Source organism: Chiloscyllium punctatum, chromosome 3 (genome assembly GCF_047496795.1).
Source record: "Chiloscyllium punctatum isolate Juve2018m chromosome 3, sChiPun1.3, whole genome shotgun sequence".
NCBI lineage: Eukaryota > Metazoa > Chordata > Chondrichthyes > Orectolobiformes > Hemiscylliidae > Chiloscyllium > Chiloscyllium punctatum.
This window is the reverse complement of record NC_092741.1, coordinates 59,603,628-59,624,520: the sequence shown is the minus strand read 5'-3', so window position 1 is coordinate 59,624,520 and position 20,893 is coordinate 59,603,628. Positions and strand designations below refer to the sequence as shown.

Here is a 20,893-nt window from a genome sequence, read left to right as displayed (position 1 = left end):
ACTGGGACTGAGTGTGAGACCGGAGTCAGTGATACACTGGGACTGAGTGTGAGCCCGGAGTCAGGGATAAAATGGGACTGAGTGTGACCCTGGGATCAGTAATACTACTGGGACTGAGTGTGAGACTGGAATCAGTGATACACTGGGACTGAGCGTGAGCCCGGAGTCAGCGATAGAGTGGGATTGAGTGTGAGTCCGTGGTCAGTGATTCACTGGGACTGAGTGTGAGACCGTGGTCAGTGATACACTGGGACTGAGCCTGAGCCCGGAGTCCGTGATACGCTGGGACTGAGTGTCAGTCCAGGGTATGCAATTCACTTGGACTGAGTGCGAGCCCGGAGTCAGAGATAGACTGAGACTGAGTGTGAGCCTGATGTCCGTGATACACTGGGATTGAGTGTGAGTCCGTCGTCAGTGATTCACTGGGTCTGAGTGTGAGCCCAGAGTCAGTGATACACGGGGTTTGAGTGTGCGTCCGTGGTCATTGATTCACTGGGACTGAGTATGAACCCGGAGTCAGTGATACACTGGGTCTGAGTGTGAGCCAGGGTTATGTGATTCACTGGGATTGAGCGTGAGCCCAGAGTCAATGATTCACTGGGACTGAGTATGAGCCCGGAGTCAGTGATACCCTGGGACTGAACGTGGGCCTGGGATCAGTGATACAATGGGACTGAGTGTGAGCCTGCACTCCGTGATACACTGGGATGAAGTGTGAGACTGGAGTCAGTGATACACTGGGACTGAGTGTGATCCGTGGGTATGTGATTCACTGGGACAGAATGTGAGCCTGGGATCAGTGATACACTGGGACAATTTGCAAGCCCGGAGTTAGTGATACACTGGGACTGAGTGTGAGCCCGGAGTTATTGATAAACTGGGACTGAGTGTGAGTCTGCGATCAATGACACACTGGGATTGAGTGTGAGCCCAGTCTCAGTGATACACTGGGACAATTTGCAAGCCCGGAGTTAGTGATACACTGGGACTGAGTTTGAGCCGGGGGTATGTGATTCACTAGGCCTGAGCCTGAGCCCAGAGTCAGTGATACACTCGGTCTGATTGTGAGCCCGGAGTCAGTGATACACTGGGACTGAGTGTGAGACCGGAGTCAGTGATACACTGGGACTGAGTGTGAGCCCGGAGTCAGTGATACACTGGGAGTGAGTGTGAGCCCGGAGTTATTGATAAAATGGGACTGAGTGTAAATCTGCGATCAATGACACACTGGGACTGAGTGTGAGCCCAGTCTCAGTGATACACTGGGACAATTTGCGAGCCCGGAGTTAGTGATATACTGGGACTGAGTGTGAGCCTGGAGTCAGCGATAGTGGGATTGAGTGTGAGTCCGTGGTCAGTGATACACTGGGACTGAGCCTGAGCCCGGAATCCATGATACGCTGGGACTGAGTGTCAGTCTAGGGTATGCAATTCACTTGGACTGAGTGTGAGCCCGGAGTCAGTGATACACTGGGACTGAGTGTGAACTCGGAGTCAGAGATAGACTGAGACTGAGTGTGAGCCTGGTGTCCGTGATACACTGGGATTGAGTGTGAGTCCGTCGTCAGTGATTCACTGGGACTGAGTGTGAGCCCGGAGTCAGTGATACACGGGGTTTGAGTGTGCGTCCGTGGTCATTGATTCACTGGGACTGAGTGTGAACCCGGAGTCAGTGATACACTGGGTCTGAGTGTGAGCCAGTTTTATGTGATTCACTGGGATTGAGCGTGAGCCCAGAGTCAATGATTCACTGGGACTGAGTATGAGCCCGGAGTCAGTGATACCCTGGGATGAATGTGGGCCTGGGATCAGTGATACAATGGGACTGAGTATGAGCCCGGAGTCAGTGATACACTGAGCCTGAGTGTGAGCCCACAGTCAGTGCTACAGTGGGATTGAGTGTGAGTCCGTGGTCAGTGATTCACTGGGACTCAGTGTGAGCGCGGAGTCAGTGATACACTGGGACTGAATGTGGGCCTGGGATCAGTGATACAATGGGACTGAATGTGAGTCCGTGGTCAGTGATTCACTGGGACTGAGTGTGAACCCGGAGTCAGTGATACACTGGGTCTGAGTGTGAGCCAGGGTTATGTGAGTCACTGGGATTGAGCGTGAGCCCAGAGTCAGTGATACACTGGGACTGAGTATGAGCCCAGAGTCAGTGATACCCTGGGACTGAATGTGGGCCTGGGATCAGTGATACAATGGGACTGAGTGTGAGCCCGGAGTCAGTGATACACTGGGACTGAATGTGAGCCTGGCATCAGTGATACAATGGGACTGAGTGTGAGCCCGGAGTCAGTGATAAACTGAGTGTTAACCTCGGATCAGTGATACACAGGGACTGAGTGTGAGCTGGGTGTCTGTGCTACACTGGAACAGATTGTGAGCTCAGGGTCAGTGATACACTAGGACTGAGTGTGAGACTGGAGTCAGTGATAGACTGGGACTGAGCGTGAGCCCAGAATCTGTGATACACTGAGACTGAGTGTGAGCCTGGGATCAGTAATACACTGGGATGGTGTGTGAGCCTGGAGTCAGTGATACACTGGGATTGAGTGTGAGTCTGTGGTCAGTTATTCACTGGGAGTGAGTGTGAGCCCAGAGTCATTGATATCCTGGATCTGAGTGTGAGCCAGGGTTATGCGATTCACTGGGACTGAGCGTGAGCCCAGAGTCAGTGATACACTGGGACTGAGCGTGAGCCCGGAGTCAGTGATACACTGGGACTGAATGTGAGCCGGGGATCAGTGATACGATGGGAGTGAGTGTGAGCCCCGAGTCAGTGATACACTGGGACTGAGTCTGAGCCCGGAGTCAGAGTTTGACTGGGACTGAGTCTGAGCCCGGAATTATTGATAAACTGGGACTGAGTGTGAGTCTGCGATCAATGACACACTGGGATTGAGTGTGAGCCCAGTCTCAGTGATACACTGGGACAATTCGCGAGCCCGGAGTTAGTGATACACTGGGACTGAGTGTGAGCCCGGAGTCAGCAATACACTGGGATTGAGTGTGAGTCCGTGGTCAGTGATTCACTGGGACTCAGTGTGAACCCGGAGTCAGTGATACACTGGGACTGAGTGTGAGCCGGGGGTATGTGATTCACTGGTCCTGAGCATGAGCCCAGAGTCAGTGATACACTCGGTCTGAGTGTGAGCCCGGAGTCAGTGATACACTGGGACTGAGTGTGAGACCGGAGTCAGTGATACACTGGGACTGAGTGTGAGCCCGGAGTCAGGGATAAAATGGGACTGAGTGTGACCCTGGGATCAGTAATACTACTGGGACTGAGTGTGAGACTGGAATCAGTGATACACTGGGACTGAGCGTGAGCCCGGAGTCAGCGATAGAGTGGGATTGAGTGTGAGTCCGTGGTCAGTGATTCACTGGGACTGAGTGTGAGACCGTGGTCAGTGATACACTGGGACTGAGCCTGAGCCCGGAGTCCGTGATATGCTGGGACTGAGTGTCAGTCCAGGGTATGCAATTCACTTGGACTGAGTGCGAGCCCGGAGTCAGAGATAGACTGAGACTGAGTGTGAGCCTGATGTCCGTGATACACTGGGATTGAGTGTGAGTCCGTCGTCAGTGATTCACTGGGTCTGAGTGTGAGCCCAGAGTCAGTGATACACGGGGTTTGAGTGTGCGTCCGTGGTCATTGATTCACTGGGACTGAGTATGAACCCGGAGTCAGTGATACACTGGGTCTGAGTGTGAGCCAGGGTTATGTGATTCACTGGGATTGAGCGTGAGCCCAGAGTCAATGATTCACTGGGACTGAGTATGAGCCCGGAGTCAATGATACCCTGGGACTGAACGTGGGCCTGGGATCAGTGATACAATGGGACTGAGTGTGAGCCTGCACTCCGTGATACACTGGGATGAAGTGTGAGACTGGAGTCAGTGATACACTGGGACTGAGTGTGATCCGTGGGTATGTGATTCACTGGGACAGAATGTGAGCCTGGGATCAGTGATACACTGGGACAATTTGCAAGCCCGGAGCTGGTGATACACTGGGACTGAGTGTGAGCCCGGAGTTATTGATAAACTGGGACTGAGTGTGAGTCTGCGATCAATGACACACTGGGATTGAGTGTGAGCCCAGTCTCAGTGATACACTGGGACAATTTGCAAGCCCGGAGTTAGTGATACACTGGGACTGAGTTTGAGCCGAGGGTATGTGATTCACTGGGCCTGAGCATGAGCCCAGAGTCAGTGATACACTCGGTCTGATTGTGAGCCCGGAGTCAGTGATACACTGGGACTGAGTGTGAGCCCGGAGTCAGTGATACACTGGGAGTGAGTGTGAGCCCGGAGTTATTGATAAACTGGGACTGAGTGTGAGTCTGCGATCAATGACACACTGGGACTGAGTGTGAGCCCAGTCTCAGTGATACACTGGGACAATTTGCGAGCCCGGAGTTAGTGATACACTGGGACTGAGTGTGAGCCTGGAGTCAGCGATAGTGGGATTGAGTGTGAGTCCGTGGTCAGTGATACACTGGGACTGAGCCTGAGCCCGGAATCCGTGATACGCTGGGACTGAGTGTCAGTCTAGGGTATGCAATTCACTTGGACTGAGTGTGAGCCCGGAGTCAGTGATACACTGGGACTGAGTGTGAACTCGGAGTCAGTGATACACGGGGTTTGAGTGTGCGTCCGTGGTCATTGATTCACTGGGACTGAGTGTGAACCCGGAGTCAGTGATACACTGGGTCTGAGTGTGAGCCAGGGTTATGTGATTCACTGGGATTGAGCGTGAGCCCAGAGTCAATGATTCACTGGGACTGAGTATGAGCCCGGAGTCAGTGATACCCTGGGATGAATGTGGGCCTGGGATCAGTGATACAATGGGACTGAGTATGAGCCCGGAGTCAGTGATACACTGAGCCTGAGTGTGAGCCCACAGTCAGTGCTACAGTGGGATTGAGTGTGAGTCCGTGGTCAGTGATTCACTGGGACTCAGTGTGAGCGCAGAGTCAGTGATACACTGGGACTGAATGTGGGCCTGGGATCAGTGATACAATGGGACTGAATGTGAGTCCGTGGTCAGTGATTCACTGGGACTGAGTGTGAACCCGGAGTCAGTGATACACTGGGTCTGAGTGTGAGCCAGGGTTATGTGAGTCACTGGGATTGAGCGTGAGCCCAGAGTCAGTGATACACTGGGACTGAGTATGAGCCCAGAGTCAGTGATACCCTGGGACTGAATGTGGGCCTGGGATCAGTGATACAATGGGACTGAGTGTGAGCCCGGAGTCAGTGATACACTGGGACTGAATGTGAGCCTGGCATCAGTGATACAATGGGACTGAGTGTGAGCCCGGAGTCAGTGATAAACTGAGTGTTAACCTCGGATCAGTGATACACAGGGACTGAGTGTGAGCTGGGTGTCTGTGCTACACTGGAACAGATTGTGAGCTCAGGGTCAGTGATACACTAGGACTGAGTGTGAGACTGGAGTCAGTGATAGACTGGGACTGAGCGTGAGCCCAGAATCTGTGATACACTGAGACTGAGTGTGAGCCTGGGATCAGTAATACACTGGGATGGTGTGTGAGCCTGGAGTCAGTGATACACTGGGATTGAGTGTGAGTCTGTGGTCAGTTATTCACTGGGAGTGAGTGTGAGCCCAGAGTCATTGATATCCTGGATCTGAGTGTGAGCCAGGGTTATGCGATTCACTGGGACTGAGCGTGAGCCCAGAGTCAGTGATACACTGGGACTGAGCGTGAGCCCGGAGTCAGTGATACACTGGGACTGAATGTGAGCCTGGGATCAGTGATACGATGGGACTGAGTGTGAGCCCCGAGTCAGTGATACACTGGGACAATTCGTGAGCCCGGAGTTAGTGATACACTGGGACTGAGTGTCAGCCCGGAGTCAGCAATACACTGGGATTGAGTGTGAGTCCGTGGTCAGTTATTCACTGGGAGTGAGTGTGAGCCCAGAGTCATTGATATCCTGGATCTGAGTGTGAGCCAGGGTTATGCGATTCACTGGGACTGAGCGTGAGCCAGGGTTATGCGATTCACTGGGACTGAGCGTGAGCCAGGGTTATGCGATTCACTGGGACTGAGTGTGAGCCCGGAGTCAGTGATACACTGGGACTGAATGTGAGCCTGGGATCAGTGATACAATGGGACTGAGTGTGAGCCCCGAGTCAGTGATACACTGGGACTGAGTCTGAGCCCGGAGTCAGAGGTTGACTGGGACTGAGTGTGAGCCCGGAGTCGGTGATACACTGAGATTGAGCGTGAGCCCGGAGTTATTGATAAACTGGGACTGAGTGTGAGTCTGCGATCAATGACACACTGGGACTGAGTGTGAGCACAGTCTCAGTGATACACTGGGACAATTCGTGAGCCCGGAGTTAGTGATACACTGGGACTGAGTGTGAACCCGGAGTCAGTGATACACTGGGTCTGAGTGTGATCCGTGGGTATGTGCTTCACTGGGACAGAATGTGAGCCTGGGATCTGTGATCCAATGGGACTGAGTGTGAGCCCGGACTCAGTGAGACACTGGGACAGAGTGTGAGATCAGGGTCAGTGATACCCTGGGACTGAACGTGAGCCCGGAGTGAGTTATAAACTGGGACTGAGTGTGAGCCTGGTTTCATTAATACACTGGTATTGTGTGTGAGTCTGGAGTCAGTGATACACTGGGACTGAGTGTGAGCCCGGAGTCAGTGATACACTGAGACTGAGTGTGAGCCCAGAGTCAGTGCTACACTGGGATTGAGTGTGAGTCCGTGGTCAGTGATTCACTGGGACAGAGTGTGAGCCCGGAGTCAGTGATACACTGGGACTGAGTGTGAGCCCGGAGTCAGTGATACACTGGGATTGAGTGTGAGACAGTGGTCAGTGATTCACTGGGACTATGTTTGAGACCGGAATAAGTGATACACTGAGACTGAGTGTTTGACCGGAGTCAGTGATACACTGGGACTGAGTGTGATCCGGGGGTATGTGAATCACTGGGACTGAGCATGAGCCCGGAGTCAGTGATACACTGGGACCGAATGTGAGCCTGGGATCAGTGATACACTGGGATTGAGTGTGAACACGGAGTCCGTGATACACTGAGATTGACTGTGAGTCCGTGGTTAGTGATTCACTGGTACTGAGTGTGAGCCCGGAGTCAGTGATACACTGGGACTGAGTGTCAGTCGGGGGTATGCGATTCACTTGGACTGAGTGTGAGTCCGTGGTCAGTGTTTCACTGGGACTGAGTGTGAACCCGGAGTCAGCGATACAGTGGGATTGAGTGTGAGTCCGTGGTCAGTGATTCACTGTGACTGAGTGTGAACCCGGAGGCAGTGATACACTGGGACTGAGTGTGAACCTGGGATCAGTGATACACTGGGACTGAGTGTGAGCTCAGGGTTATGTGAGTCACTGGGATTGAGCGTGAGCCCAGAGTCAGTGATACACTGGGACTGAGTATGAGCCCAGAGTCAGTGATACCCTGGGACTGAATGTGGGCCTGGGATCAGTGATACAATGGGACTGAGTGTGAGCCCGGAGTCAGTGATACACTGGGACTGAATGTGAGCCTGGCATCAGTGATACAATGGGACTGAGTGTGAGCCCGGAGTCAGTGATAAACTGAGTGTTAACCTCGGATCAGTGATACACAGGGACTGAGTGTGAGCTGGGTGTCTGTGCTACACTGGAACAGATTGTGAGCTCAGGGTCAGTGATACACTAGGACTGAGTGTGAGACTGGAGTCAGTGATAGACTGGGACTGAGCGTGAGCCCAGAATCTGTGATACACTGAGACTGAGTGTGAGCCTGGGATCAGTAATACACTGGGATGGTGTGTGAGCCTGGAGTCAGTGATACACTGGGATTGAGTGTGACTCTGTGGTCAGTTATTCACTGGGAGTGAGTGTGAGCCCAGAGTCATTGATATCCTGGATCTGAGTGTGAGCCAGGGTTATGCGATTCACTGGGACTGAGCGTGAGCCCAGAGTCAATGATACACTGGGACTGAGTGTGAGCCCGGAGTCAGTGATACACTGGGACTGAATGTGAGCCTGGGATCAGTGATACAATGGGACTGAGTGTGAGCACAGTCTCAGTGATACACTGGGACAATTCGTGAGCCCGGAGTTAGTGATACACTGGGACTGAGTGTGAGCCCGGAGTCAGCAATACACTGGGATTGAGTGTGAGTCCGTGGTCAGTTATTCACTGGGAGTGAGTGTGAGCCCAGAGTCATTGATATCCTGGATCTGAGTGTGAGCCAGGGTTATGCGATTCACTGGGACTGAGCGTGAGCCAGGGTTATGCGATTCACTGGGACTGAGTGTGAGCCCGGAGTCAGTGATACACTGGGACTGAATGTGAGCCTGGGATCAGTGATACAATGGGACTGAGTGTGAGCCCCGAGTCAGTGATACACTGGGACTGAGTCTGAGCCCGGAGTCAGAGGTTGACTGGGACTGAGTGTGAGCCCGGAGTCGGTGATACACTGAGATTGAGCGTGAGCCCGGAGTTATTGATAAACTGGGACTGAGTGTGAGTCTGCGATCAATGACACACTGGGACTGAGTGTGAGCACAGTCTCAGTGATACACTGGGACAATTCGTGAGCCCGGAGTTAGTGATACACTGGGACTGAGTGTGAACCCGGAGTCAGTGATACACTGGGTCTGAGTGTTGGCCTGGGATCAGTGATACAATGGGACTGAGTGTGAGCCTGCAGTCCGTGATACACTGGGATTAAGTGTGAGACCGGAGTCAGTGATACCCTGGGACTGAGTGTGATCCGTGGGTATGTGATTCACTGGGACAGAATGTGAGCCTGGGATCTGTGATCCAATGGGACTGAGTGTGAGCCCGGACTCAGTGAGACACTGGGACAGAGTGTGAGATCAGGGTCAGTGATACCCTGGGACTGAACGTGAGCCCGGAGTGAGTTATAAACTGGGACTGAGTGTGAGCCTGGTTTCATTAATACACTGGTATTGTGTGTGAGTCTGGAGTCAGTGATACACTGGGACTGAGTGTGAGCCCGGAGTCAGTGATACACTGAGACTGAGTGTGAGCCCAGAGTCAGTGCTACACTGGGATTGAGTGTGAGTCCGTGGTCAGTGATTCACTGGGACAGAGTGTGAGCCCGGAGTCAGTGATACACTGGGACTGAGTGTGAGCCCGGAGTCAGTGATACACTGGGACTGAGTGTGAGCCCGGAGTCAGTGATACACTGGGATTGAGTGTGAGACAGTGGTCAGTGATTCACTGGGACTATGTTTGAGACCGGAATAAGTGATACACTGAGACTGAGTGTTTGACCGGAGTCAGTGATACACTGGGACTGAGTGTGATCCGGGGGTATGTGAATCACTGGGACTGAGCATGAGCCCGGAGTCAGTGATACACTGGGACCGAATGTGAGCCTGGGATCAGTGATACACTGGGATTGAGTGTGAACACGGAGTCCGTGATACACTGAGATTGACTGTGAGTCCGTGGTTAGTGATTCACTGGTACTGAGTGTGAGCCCGGAGTCAGTGATACACTGGGACTGAGTGTCAGTCGGGGGTATGCGATTCACTTGGACTGAGTGTGAGTCCGTGGTCAGTGTTTCACTGGGACTGAGTGTGAACCCGGAGTCAGCGATACAGTGGGATTGAGTGTGAGTCCGTGGTCAGTGATTCACTGTGACTGAGTGTGAACCCGGAGGCAGTGATACACTGGGACTGAGTGTGAACCTGGGATCAGTGATACACTGGGACTGAGTGTGAGCTCAGGGTCAGTGATACACTGGGACTGAGCGTTAGCCCGGAGTCAGTGGGACACGGACTGAATGTGAACCTGGGATCAGTGATACACTGGGACTGAGTGTGTACCCGGAGTCAGTGATACACTGGGACTGAGTGTGAGCCGGGGGTATGCGATTGACTTGGACTGAGTGTGAGCCCGGAGTCAGTGATAGACTGGGACTGAGTGTGAGTGCCGGAGTCAATGATACACTGGGACTGAGTGTGAGCCCGGTGTCCATGATACACTGGGATTGAGTGTGAGCCCGTGGTCAGTGATTCACTGGGACTGAGTGTGAGACTGGAGTCAGTGATACACTGGGACTGAGTGTGAGACTGGAGTCAGTGATCCACTGGGACTGAGTGTGAGACCAGAGTCAGTGATACACTGGGACTGAGTGTGAGCCTAGGATCAGTGATACAATGGGACTGAGTGTGAGCCCAGTGTCAGTGATACACTGGGATTGAGTGTGAGCCCAGGATCAGTGATACACTCGGACTGTCTGCCTCTCACATTTGTTCAGTGCTGGAGACAGACCGAGGAAGCAAAACACAAACAGTCCCCCATTTTCCTTCCCCGCCCCCTCCGTCTCCGCTTGCAAGAAGACCGGAGCCATCAACTATTCCCAGGAAGAGAATTTGAGTGGAAGAAAGTGGAATTTTATTGAGAAAGTAAGTCTTGCTGTCTGTGTTATTTGTGGGCAGTGGCCCCGCGGGCAGTACCGCGCATGGTTAACCGTTCGTACACCGGGCTGGGAATCTCGGAGCTGTCAAAGAACCAGCGAAAGCCCGATCCAAAACGGAGTCGTGGTCTTGGGGAAAGTAAACCGTGAGGCTGGAGCCCAGTGTCGTGGAGCTGGTGCTCCATAACTCGGTGCTGAGTTTCCAAGAGAGCAGCTGGATGTGCAGCCGCTGCTGTGTCGCTGAGCTGGCTTCCCCCTTTGCTCGGCGTTTGAAGCCGGTTATTGTGTTGAGGAAGTGCACGTGTATTTAGTGTTTATGTCTGGCGTTCAGCGAGAGGGGATACTCTTACAGCACACACATCCACATCCATGCTTCTCGGGGTAGGGTAGCACTCCTCAAGTCCAATGGGCTGCCGTCCATTGGGTTTCTTTCCTGGCTGTCATTATTTGAATTCGATACTTATGTAAACGTCCAGGTTGGATTTCAGATTAACGACACGTATTTTAACAGTTATTTTCCCGTCAGCGCGATTTCGTGACCCTCGCAAGGAATAAGTTGTCCTCGTTTGGAGATTAGCTGTCAAGTTTCTTCACTTTTACATCCCGTGGGAGGCGGGGGAAGAGAAATCACGGTCTAAGGAATAGTAGCATCACTTTATATTCTAGGTCGAATGAGAAAATACCCAACAAATATCCGAGCTGTGGGGGAAGTGTGTGATACAGTATTTAGAAAATACATAGTAAGTACGCTGTTTCCATATTCTCCCGTTTTTATTTGTCACTTTTCCACTATTCCCAGCTGAAAACCAGCGTTCCTTTCATCGCTTCCTTTGGGAGTAGAGAGGGTTAAATCGAAAACATGTATTTGCAGTTTGCAGTTGGACTTGCAAAATGCGGTGAGTTGGTGAACCTAGCCAGCGGTTCCTGCTGAGTATTGCTCCTGTATGAGTCAGTGTTGGTGACCGGAATCAGCAGCTTATTTCACAGAATGAAAGTAAAATAGCAGCAAAAGTAGGTACGGTTCAAATTCACCAATTGCATCTCATGAAAAGCAAATAAAAATTCAGCACGACTTAGGGGTTCTTTGTACTCCTTGCTTCGATCTTATTATTAAATCCAAGTCTTTAACAAGCAAAGAGAATTTCACCTTCGCACAACAACCGTCGAATGTGTTTTATGTTTGAGAATTGCCTAAACCAATCATTGTCCTGCAATGTGGAAAACGGTCTTTGACTTTTATAGTTAGATTTATACAGGGCGCAGTCACTGTTTCAAAAGCATCGTGCCTCCTTACCTCGCTAACCCGTCCACCCCATTTGCTATTTCCATGTTGCCGTCCGAAGGAGCACTTGCCACTTTCCGTCCACACAGTACAATAGGCCGAACAAACCGCACCTTAAATCACACAAGTGGTCATCACCAACAGCAAATAGGTTCTTTTGGCAACAGATATTGCAGACCCCAGTGTGTCCAATACACACGGATCTGGTGCGTGTCAATTAGTCGACAGTGGTGGTGATAAATGAATTTTAAACAGAGAGAGAGAGGAAAAAAAAGCAAGTGTCTCGGTACTAGCGTTTACACCAGCAGCTGTTTTTCTGTAGTTTCGAAATGTCTGCAGTCAGCATAAGCGACGAGAATCATATATAATCCGGGAAATTATGGATGGACAGTAATATTTCGCATCTCCGTCAGACGATAACCCACATGTAACAGTTCCTCACGTCTTTCGAAGAAAAGCATCGTTTCTTTTGTAAAGAAGATTAAAGCATGCCTGCAGCTATCGAGACCATCCTGTCCTGTAATACGGAGATAACCCGCTCCAAGTGTTTGCGGTCTTAAAGATTAGTGATTATAATGCAGCTCTTTGACCATGATGTCGAAATAAATAAGGTGATGCAAAATATACCACTTATCCCACTTTTTAAATGATTTCAAATAAATAGTTTAGATTAGATTTATTCTGAAAATATACTTTGGCCAAATTGAAAATGAAACAAATATGACAAGCAGGAAAATAAAACTAAAGCATGCATATTTTTGCTATCACCTAATCTTACTATATCAATATCAATGTGCTATATACATTTGCAGCATATTGCTCTGTACAATAATTCAATGCTATATAAGGGAGCTATTAAAGACGTCTGAATCGCACAAAAGGCCCCATTAGAAAATATATTTTGTTTCTAGTTTATGCCTGTTCATTAAGTCACATTACTTTTTTTGTGATGAAAATAGATTACCGCAAAACTAAGATATCCAAACACTGATCACTTTTTTTGTGTGTGGAGGAAATCTCAAGTTGCTCAGAAAAAGGACAGGCAAAAAAGGGTGAAAGTCAAAATATGGATTTTGGGCATCTTGAATAAGTTAAACTGGAAGTAGGAATTTGCTGTTTTTATGGCCTCACCCAGTTCTGTAATATTGCTGCTGTGTTAATTCTGATTCTCAGAACTGTGTAAACAAAAGTACATTCATTCGACATTTTCTGGTTAATATTTGTAGGATGTTGATAATAAAAGTGATCACACTCAGTGTGATAAATATGAATCACAAGGGAACAAAGATGAGCAGGATCCAGTCAATGATCCAGTCAACTTCAATTGTGGGGGAAAGACATTACATTAGAAATCATTTAATATCTTTCAGCTATCCAAAACTCCTTAATTTCTCATCCTCTGTATTTTATGTTAGACCTGTCTGCTTGATAAATATAACCAATGAGGGCACACATGTGCAATGCAATCTTATTGTATTTCTCTATTATTTTAACAGAGATGTTAACCTCTTTCCATAAAGTGATACTTGTGTGCATAAAATGATACCTGTATAATGTTTCCATGAACATTGTAGACTGAGGAATGTTATGAGAATATCAATATTGTCAATACTTTATAGGCAGGATATTTTAGACACATTTTCTATTTAATGAATGAAAGCAGAAATCTCTTGAATTTAAATTGCACTTGAAAATTGTGAATATAAAAACTCAGTTCGGCTCAGCCATGGCTCAATTGGTAGTGCAGTCGCCTCTGAATTTGAAAGTTCAAGACTCACTCCAGAGGTTGAGCACAACTATCGAGGCTGACTTTCCAGTGTAGTACTAAGGGATGTGACAACTTTTAGGGGAGACCTGAAACTGCAATCAGAAATGTCTGCCCAGATGAATATAAAAATTGCCATGGCACTATTTTGAAGAAGAGTGGAACAGTTATCTTCCATGACTTGGCCAATATTTTTTGCCTGAAATAAGATTTGCAATGACAGATTATCTAGTTGCTATCACAGTGCTGATGATGGGAGTTTGCTGTGTGCTGATAGGCTCTCTCATTTCCCACATTACAGCAGTGACTGCACAAAGAAACAGCTTAATTGGTTGTGAAGTTCTTTGATGTCATAGAATCCCAACAGTGCAGGAAGAGACCATTTTAGATTAGATTCCCTACAATGTGGAAACAGGCCCTTTGGCCCAACCAGTCCACACCTACCCTCCGAAGAGTAACCTACCCAAACCCATTTCCCTCTGACTAATGCACCTAACACTACAGGCAATTTGGCATGACCAATTCACCTGGCCTGCACATCTTTGGACTGTGGGAGGAAACCCACACAGACAGTTACCAAAGGCTGGAATCGAACCTGTGACCCTTGAGCACTGAGCCACCGTGCCACCCCTTGTCTGGTAGTTGTGAAAAGCACTAAGGAGAAGCAAGTTTTATTTAATTATTATTATTTAATAGACAGCATTGGTCGGTTTACATGGGAGTGTAGGTTAGAGCTATATCAGTTTACAGCTGGAAAATAAAGTATCAGCATACATTAATTACATTCACACCAAATCATATATTTCCACAGATTATAAAATAATTCAGATAAAAATTAAATCTTGAGACTTTTATCTGACTTGTGGATATTGCAGCACAAAGTGGAAGTTACAAATATATAAAGTTAGACAGGAAGTGATTCAAATGATGCTTATTCCATGAGTGATGGAGTTCAAATGATTTAGTTTTAAAAATCTCCTTCAGTTGCAGAATAATCATGTGTTCAACTACTTTCCTTACAATGTATCAAAGTACACTGTAATTTTTTTTAGTAGTCAAGGTTACTGCATGACTAATGTTTTAATGTAGTTGAGAATAACAGAAGTATAATAAAATGGTGTGTTATCATGCATAATAAAATTGGATAAATAGCTTGAATTCTATTATATTTTAAAAACTTGGGAGTATAAAACTTGCAGAAACTGTTAGATTGTCATAAACACATGCATTACTGTCATACTACAACATTAATAACAATTTCTTGAAATTATACGTATAGCACCTTTGATGAAATAAAACATCCAAGGCTCCTCAGGACAGCATTATAAAGCAAGGTTTGACACCAAACCAAAGGAAGCTATATTAGGGTGCATGGCCAAATTCTGATCTGTCCCAGAAAAGTTCAAGGGAGCACAATAAAGAAGCAAAGAGAGGTGGCGAGATTTAGAGCTTAGGGCCAAGGCAGCTGAAAACATGGCTGCAGTTTGTGAAGCAATTAAAATCAAGGATGCTCCAGAGGCCAGAATTTGATGTGTACATATATTGCAGAAGGTAAAGAGGCTAGGAGGGATTATAAAAATAGGAAGGGATGAAACTAAGGATGAGAATGTCGCGATTGGGGTTTGTTTGTGGAGAGATAATTTAAGTTCAGCAATTGTGGGGATGAGGCTCATGATAGGTAAATTTTGGCACAAATATGGACATGGGCAGATGTTTTAAAAGACCACATTTACATAGCGTACAATATGGGAGATTAGCCAGGAGAGTACTCCAATAATCACATCTAGAGGTAACAAAGGTTCAATGAGGATTTAGCAGCAAAAAATAAAATTAAGCTTAAATTGCCTTTTAGGGAGAAAACCTGCTATCCTTACTCAATTTGGCGTATAATTAATCTAATTTCAGTGTGATAAACTCAGCTGGCCTTTGAAAAGGCTTAGCAAGCTAGACAACATCAACATAGAAGGTAAAAACAATGACTGCTGAAAACCAAATACTGGATTAATGGTGCTGGAAGAGCACAGCAGTTCAGGCAGCATCCAACGAGCAGCAAAATCGACGCTTCAGGCAAAAGCCCTTCATCAGGAATAAACATCAATATAGAAGCCCGCCATAAACCTCTTGGCACAGCTAGGGATGAGCAATAAATGCCAATCTTGCCAATGATGCTTCCATTCTGGGAACAAATTTAAAAATTAGATACATGCTGTATACTGGAAGTTAGTAAGAGCAAGCTCACAGCTGTTTTAATCTCTCCAGTTTTAATTTATTTTCTGTTTGTAGATGTGTAGTTCTAGCTAGGTTGTTAATTTCACACCCCTTAAGCAACTTTACTGTGAAACATTCGCTGGATTTGTCATTTACATATTTTTATTCATTTGTTTGGTGGGAATTATTTGGAGGAAGTGATATGTTGGACATGGTGCATAACATAGACTATTATTTATCACATTTCTTGAAATTTTTGCAATGATGTTGCTTGAAATATAGGATAGTGACTTTGTTTATTGTTTTTGATTTACGTGAGCGACTTTGTAGTCTGTCAGTTCCTTTGGGATTTACCTAAAATGAGAAATTAGAAGGAAGTGATTTTAATGCTCTTTCTTGTAACCAAATTTTAAAATTGCATTCTAATTTGAATCTAATAAAGTTGATTTATTACATATTAAGTGCATTTATTAAATGCAGATATTTAGAAATTGAATTATGTTAGTAACATTGTCATTTGTGCGCCTGGTCTATGCTGTACTACTTTGTTTCTTTAAGTGCCTCTTCCACAGTGTGAATTTTTCAGAAATTGATAGAAATTACTTAGAAAAACTGTTTCCAAAACTTTACCATCAAACACCACGATAAATGGTAAATCACACACAATCAGTATTACAGAAAATATTGTAATTGCTGCTGTATAATTTACCTGATTCTTGGGTTTCAATTGAGGGAATTAACAAATTGATCCCTATATTATAAAATAATGTGTTCAAAATTAATTATCTTCATTTTTTTAAATTATGGGTGCAATTTGGTAGACTTCTGCCAGTGAAACTCAACATATTAAATACTTGTAATAAATCACTGCATATGTTAATGTTTCTTCCACATAAGCATTTTTCATATTTCAAGAAATGTGAAATTCAATTGCAAACTGCAGCTTATTATGTTCTGGGAACATGGGTTTAAATCTCACTGTGACACATGGTGAAACTTGAATTCAATAAAAATCTGCAATAAAGAGCTAGTCTAATGATGACCATGTCACACTTGTGGATTATCAGGGAGGGAAGTCTATCATCCTTATCTAGTCTGGCCTACATGTGACTCCAGACTCATAGCAATGTCACTGTCTCTGAACTGTCCTCTGGGCAACTATGAATGGGCAATAAATGCTGGCCCTGCTATGACACCTACATACCGTAAACAAATGAAAAAAAAACCCAAAGTATTTTTATTCACCGTTTACAATTCATGCTTAAAAAATGATGCCTGTAAGGTGATAAAAGCTTCCATATCAAAAAAGAAAATGCTTACACACATTTATCAAATTTAGAGTTCAGTATCTCAACAAGCAGATTGCTCTATTAAATGCTGTCTTCTTCAACAACGTTTGTGTCATCAGAGCAATATTCTTTGTTTATGTTCATGATATCAATTGTATTCAATTGATTGGGATTAGCTAACCATAATTTTAGATTTCCACCATTCATAGAATACCTTCAGCATTCGGCCAGTTGATAAATAATTGAATTAAAATGCTATAAAATATGTAAAATATTTATACTTAATGAATCATTAACATTGAGAACAGTTATTTTGTAGATCAACCCATTCATTCTAGTAGATCTTTGACAAACAGCATACGAAGAAGATACATTTGCTAAAATATTACATTTTAAACAAAATCTTAATGAAAATATACATATTTCAAAAAAATGAACTGCTGACCATCAATCTGATGAGAGTACTTCACAAGTCAAGTCTTAGAGTCATAGAGATGTACAGCATGTACAGTTTCAGTCCAACTCATCCATGCCGACCAGATATCTCACCCCAATCTATTCCACCTGCCAGCACTTAGTCCATATCCCTCCAAACCCTTCCTATTCATATACCCATCCAGATGCCTTTTAAATGTTGCAATTGTACTAGCCTGCACCATTTCCTCTGAGCAGCTCATTCCATACACCTACCACCCTCTGTGTGAAAAAGTTGCCCCTTAGGTTTCTTTCATATCTTTCCCTTCTCACACTAAACCTATACCCTCTAGTTCTGGACTCGCCCACTCCAGTGAAAAGACTTTGTCTATTTATCCTATCCATGCCCCTCATGATTTTATAAACCTCTATAAGGTCACCCCTCAGCCTCCAACGCTCCAGGGAAAACAACCCTAGCCTATTCAACCTCTGCCTGTAGCTCAAATCCTCCAACCCTGGCAACATCCTTGTAAATCTTTTCTGAATCCTTTCAAGTTTCACAACATCTTTCCGATAGAAAGAGACTAGAATTGCACACAATATTCCAACAGTGGCCTAACCAATGTTTGACGTAATCTCATCATGGATAATGGTTTCCAAAGAGAGAGAGACGGTAAGACAGGCAATGTTGTAGATTGATAAGTCTGCTGTTTTTGGTGAATTAACTACCGGATGTGAAGTTCATCTTGAGGTTAAATAGAAAACTGAAGTTTTGCAACATCTGATTCAGAGTGAAGAAGAATTAAAGTTGGGAGCAAGGATATGGAGAAACAGTGGCAAATAAATAGAATGGTTTCTTTGCACTGATTAGTTGCTTAAACAGATTGGAAGCAAATTTCATCTGTAAATTTAAGTACAGTTGTTAGTTAAGAGAGCAATAATTCTTCTCCATGTTCTCTTCATGCATTTATTCATTATCTTTGATTGAATGGTGCTTCTGTTTGAGCAACTGCAATGTTCTCCTTCAGTTGCTACTTATTAAGGCACAAAAACACATTATTTGGCCCAACCAATCCCTGTTGGCATTTAGGTTTCACTTAAACCTCTCTCTTTGTTGCAGTTCTCCATATTAACTATCTCCCACAAAATTGATGTCATCAACAAATTTCAAAATTATGTTTTTGATTCCAAAGTCTAAAATCATTAATGTAAATAATGAACAGCAGTAGTCACAGAACTGATCCTTGGTCAGCACCACCGCCTAACCTTTTGTTAAAAACATAGACTTCTTTCGGGATCAATCAGTTGGTTAAGAGTAGATAACATTCATTGGATGTTGTCTTTAAAGATATTGTGGTGCAGTAGTAGTGCCCCTGCCTCTGAGTCAGAAGATCTGAGTTCAAGTCCCACCTGCTCCAGAACGTTTATAATTAACATCTCTGAACAGTTGACTAAGCAAAAAACCTGATTAGGCCAGTGATTTGAGGATAGTCACAAAACATTCAGGGGTGTATGATTAGCACTGTTAGACGGGAAAAAGAAAGGAGCAAAGACCTTGGTTGGGCTCTTATGAAACAGTGTAATGTCTGTCCCTCTGGGCCAGAGGTCTTGGTTCAAGCCCTGCCTGTTCCAAAGCTGCATCATATCATCTCTGAACAGGTTGATTAGAAAATATCAAAAGTTGGGTTTGGGATTCCAAAAGGTCCCTCAGGAACCCACTCCGACGACCTGAGCAACTTCCTGGAGATTCCCCCCACTGTATCCTTCCACATGGTATGGAGGCATTTCCTGTCCGGACTGCAGCTGAACACTGTCCACTTCTTCTCCTTTATTCACCACCTGGATGTGTTTTGGCATTCCATAGTGAAGGGCTCTTTAGTGATCTGAGGTGAAGGGTGTTGCATATAGCTGTCCCATGCAACCGTAGGTTAAAGGGGTCCATGGACTCCAAGCCCAACCGTTTGTTTTATGATACAGTGCAGTTTTGTGAACAATGTGTATGCTGATTGTGAGAGATTGTATCCCTGTTCAGGTATTTTTTAAAAAGAAAACCCTGACTGTTCTTTCAGTTATTCCATGTTCTGGGCTCTTTGTGCAACTAGTGTGGAGGGGCTGGGAAAGCTGACAGACCTCCTTGTGGGCTTTCTCATAGACCTGGCCAAAGTAGCCAACAGGAGGTCTAGGCTGTAGACTGTGAAGAAGATCATAGTTTTTGATTGCCTGCCTCTCTTCCACAGCTACGTTTGTGCCTGGGTATCTTTGAAGAGGGAATATGTGGTGTCCACTGACCCCCACAAAGTATTTAGAGGCAGGTGGACCCTGAGATTAGGTTTCTCCCTTCAACACCATTTTGATTTACTTCCGTTCCTCTCCCTTTCCATCTTCCAGTTTTGATGTTGTTGAACTGCCCTTGGTGGGCAGTACTTGTGATTCATTCATTGTTAAATTTGTCAAATGGATAATTTGGTGGTGGGTTGTCAAAACATGAGCTGGGTTTAGATTAATTCAGTAAATGGTTGCATTGATGGTGTTTGTGCTGATTTATAGATTACAGTAAAACGCTTGTAAATTTCTGAATATCTTTTGTTGCTTAATTCAATGTCTAGATGTCAAGATATTAAACATTGTCACTCTGAATAACTCTACAATTTACTCCCATTCTCGGTTTTTTGTCTTGGAGCCAGCAAGCAATCCATTCTGTCACGTTGTCCCTTGGCCTCACATGTGCTGATCTTTATCATTTGGCTATTATGGGCTACCTTACCTTTTGAAAATTTAGATCAATTGCATCTATTATACTAACGTTGTCTACTCTCTCTCTCACCTCCTCAAAAAATTTAATAGGATTAGCCAAACAAGATTTTCCCGTTTGTAATTCATATTGACAATTAATAAAGGTTTCATTGCCATTCTCTTCTTTGGTAGTGATTCCATCATTTTTCCTACCACCTGCAGTAAGACGACTGCTCTATAATGTCTTGGACATGCTCTTCCCTCTTCTTCAATCTCGTAATTACGTTAATTGGAATTGCACCTTTTTCAAACAAGTTATTAAATATTTGTGGTATTTTCTCTTATATGTTTCCTTATTTATTGATTCCTTTTCTGAGTTGGTCTCTTAGCAGTGCAAGGTATGAAACCTGAAGTAGACTAAACTTGTATGTGGGACAATTGGGAAGTGGTGCCAATTTCATTGAATCGTAAAAATGCTCCAGGTTACCATAAACTATCTGGATCCTTAACACTTTATCATCCCAGTGCCCACAGATATATGTTTCTAGTTGTTGTCAGCAGCATTTGAATTTCATAAATGATTCTACAAGATAATGTTCCCAATTCAGAGCCAGATTTGTAAAATCACTCCTGCAAAATATAATTGAATTTATGAGAAGTGATCTGCAGAGCAGTAGCAGTAAAGTATGAAGTTTGCATTGAAATAAATATAGACTCAGGATTAAAATGTTACTAGCAGGACT

The 20,893-nt window shown here is 45.6% G+C and overlaps 1 protein-coding gene across 6 annotated transcripts in view; it reads left to right on the top strand.

Moving 5' to 3' along the window:
* eya4 (EYA transcriptional coactivator and phosphatase 4) overlaps nucleotides 1–20,893 on the top strand; it is a 621,540-nt gene that overhangs the window by 151,528 nt on the left and 449,119 nt on the right. The window contains exon 1 of one of the 6 annotated variants that reach the window (XM_072553777.1): nucleotides 10,285–10,448. The exons of 3 other annotated variants lie outside the window; for them this stretch is intronic. The gene's annotated coding sequence lies outside the window, so the exon portion shown is untranslated. Of the gene's footprint in view, nucleotides 1–10,284; nucleotides 10,449–10,813; nucleotides 11,200–12,333; nucleotides 12,353–20,893 lie in introns of those variants that run through there. 2 more of the 6 variants (XM_072553778.1, XM_072553782.1) reach the window with 2 other exon arrangements.